Below are 2,980 nucleotides of genomic sequence, written 5' to 3'. Positions count from 1 at the left end.
GAGGGATGGACACAGTCTCTGCAGACCAACAGACTTAACCTTTCCTCTTGGTAGTTCTGAGGAATCCAGGCAGTGCAGACAAGTGGGTTTCCCCAGAGTGAGGCATATCCCCTTCACCAAAGAAAAAAGTGCTTTGTTAAATGGGTCCTGTTCCTCGTGTCATTCAACTGGGTGAGACCCTCCAACAGGAGTTGTCAGACACTCTATACAGGAATGATTTTACTGGCATCAGGTTGGTGCCCCTCGAGCTCAGAGGTCTCAGAAGAAGGAGTAGTCACCCATCTTTGTGGTTGTCCATCTTCCTTGAGTGACATCTCCAGTTGCGGGAGCAAATAGATGAATAGGGCCTGAAGTGAACCCCTAGCAAACTGCAGCAGCCGTACAGAAGGGGGACCTGACCATTGAAAGAAAAACAACAAAAGCAGAAAGCAACAACAGCATCAACAACAACAACACAAAGCCCCCACAAAATCCCCATCCGAGAGTCAACAGCCTCAAAGAACAAAACCAGATAAACTCAAGATGAGAAAGAATCGACAAAAAAACTCCTGAAAACCCAAAAGGCCAGAGTGCCTCTTCTTTTCCAAATGATCGCAATGTCTCTCCATTAAGGGTACAGAACTGGACAGAGGAACAGATGAACGAATTGACAGAAATAGGCTTCAGAAGATGGGTAAAAAAAACTATGCTGAGCTAAAGGAACAGGTTCTAACCCAATGCAAAGAAGATAAGAACCTTGATAAAAGGTTAGAGGAATTGCTAACTAGAATAACCAGTTTAGTGAGAAACATAAGCAACGTGATGGAGCTGAAAAACACAGCACAAGAACTTCATAAAGCATACACAATTATCAATAGCCAATTTGACTAAACAGAAGAAAGTATGTATCAGAGTTTTGAAGGCCACCTTGCTGAAATAAGGCATGCAGACAAGACTAGAGAAAAAAGAATGAAAAAAAATGAACAAAGTCTCCAAGAAATATGGGACTTCATAAAAAGACTGAACTTATGATTGACTGGAGTACCAGAAAAAGATGAGGAGAAGGGAAACAAGCTGGAAAACACACTTCAAAACATTATCCAGGAGAACTTTCCCAACCTAGCAAGACAGGCCAACATGCAAATTCAGGAAATACAGAGAACACCATTAAGCTACTCCATGAGAAGATCAACACCAAGACACATAGTCATCAGATTCTCCAAGGTCAAAATGAAGGAAAAACTATTAAGGGCAGCCAAAGAGAAAGGTTATGTCACCTACAAAGGGAAGCCCATCAAACTAACAGTGGACTTCTCAGCAGAAACTCTACAAGTCAGAAGAGATTGGGGGCCAATATTCAACATCCTTAAAGAAAAGAATTTTCAACCCAGAATTTCATATCATCCAATCTAAGCTTCATAAGTGATGGAGCAATAAAATCCTTTCCAGACAAGCAAATGCTGAGGGATTTTGTTACCACCAGGCCTGCCCTATGAGGGCTCCAGAAAGAAGCTCTAAATATGGAAAGGAAAAATCAGTATCAGCCACTGCAAAAACATACCAAAATATGAAGACCAATGATACAACGAAGAAATTACATCAACCAGTGTGCAAAATAACCAAATAACAGCATGATAACAGGATCAATTCACATATAACAATACTAACCTTAAATGTAAATGGGCTAAATGCCCCAATTAAAAGACACAGACTGGCAAACTGAAGAGACAAGACCCATCAGTGTGCTGTATTCAGGAGAGCCATCTCACTTGCAAAGACACACATAGGCTCAAAATAAAGGGATGGAGGAAAAATTTACCAATAAAATGGAAAGCAAAAAAAAAGCAGAGGTTGCAATCTTAGTCTCTGAAAAAATAGACCTTAAACCAACAAAGGTCAAAATAGACAAAGAAGGTGTCACTTCCTCTCAAGCTTGGCGTTTGTTTGGTGGGGTCCCACACGGGTTCAAGATGCGTATTGAGAAGTGTTATTTCTGTTCGGGGCCCATATACCCTGGACACGGCATGACGTTCTTCCGCAACGATTGCAAGGTGTTCAGATTTTGCAAATCTAAATGTCATAAAAAGTTTAAAAAGAAGCACAATCCTCACAAAGTTAGGTGGACCAAAGCATTCCAGAAAGCAACTGGTAAAGAGCTTACAGTAGATAATTCATTTCAATTTGAAAAATGTAGAAATGAACCTATCAAATACCAGCGAGAGCTATGGAATAAGACTATTGATACAATGAAGAGAGTTGAAGAGATCAAACAGAAACACCAAGCTAAATTTATAATGAACAGATTGAAGAAAAATAAAGAGCTACAGAAAGTTCAGGATATCAAAGAAGTCAAACAAAACATCCATCTTATCCGAGCCCCTCTTGCAGGCAAAGGGAAGCAGTTGGAAGAGAAAATGGTACAGCAATTACAAGAGGATATGGACATGGAAGATGCTCCTTAAAAATCTCTGTAACCATTTCTTTTGTGTACATTTGAAAATGCCCTTTGGATACTTGGAACTGCTAAATTATTTTATTTTTTACGTAAGATCACTTAAATGAAAAGTGATTAAAACACATCTTTCCTACATTGCCATCTACATAACATCAGATATTACGGATGTTAGATTGCATCTCAGTGTTAAATCTTCACTGATAGATGTACTTAAGTAAATCATGAAAATTCTACTTATAACTATATAAGTGAATTGTGGATGTAAAATGGTGATGCCATTTGGATAATGGCACTAGGCATCATTTGCATAGTAACTAATGGCAAAAATGCATGGCTAGTGATGTATAAAATAAAATATTCTATGCAGTAAAATATTCCCTTTGTTAATGTTATAGATGGGGGGGATACAAAAAGGAACTAACAATTTGTATGGCAGTGTCAGATATTATTTTTATTTTAGTATTTCCTGTATTGGTTTATTTGCACCTTAGAAGAGCATAATGACATTGTTTGATAAAGCCTAAATTATGCTGGACTGTTTTGACC

The 2,980-nt window shown here is 38.6% G+C and overlaps 1 pseudogene; it reads left to right on the top strand.

The window, feature by feature from the left end:
• The first annotated feature begins 1,912 nt into the window (after positions 1-1,912).
• Positions 1,913-2,698, top strand: LOC105491950 (probable ribosome biogenesis protein RLP24 pseudogene; annotated as a pseudogene).
• Positions 2,699-2,980: the final 282 nt, after the last annotated feature.

Source organism: Macaca nemestrina, chromosome 6 (assembly GCF_043159975.1).
Source record: "Macaca nemestrina isolate mMacNem1 chromosome 6, mMacNem.hap1, whole genome shotgun sequence".
Lineage (NCBI taxonomy): Eukaryota > Metazoa > Chordata > Mammalia > Primates > Cercopithecidae > Macaca > Macaca nemestrina.
This window is presented reverse-complemented; position numbering and strand designations above follow the sequence as displayed.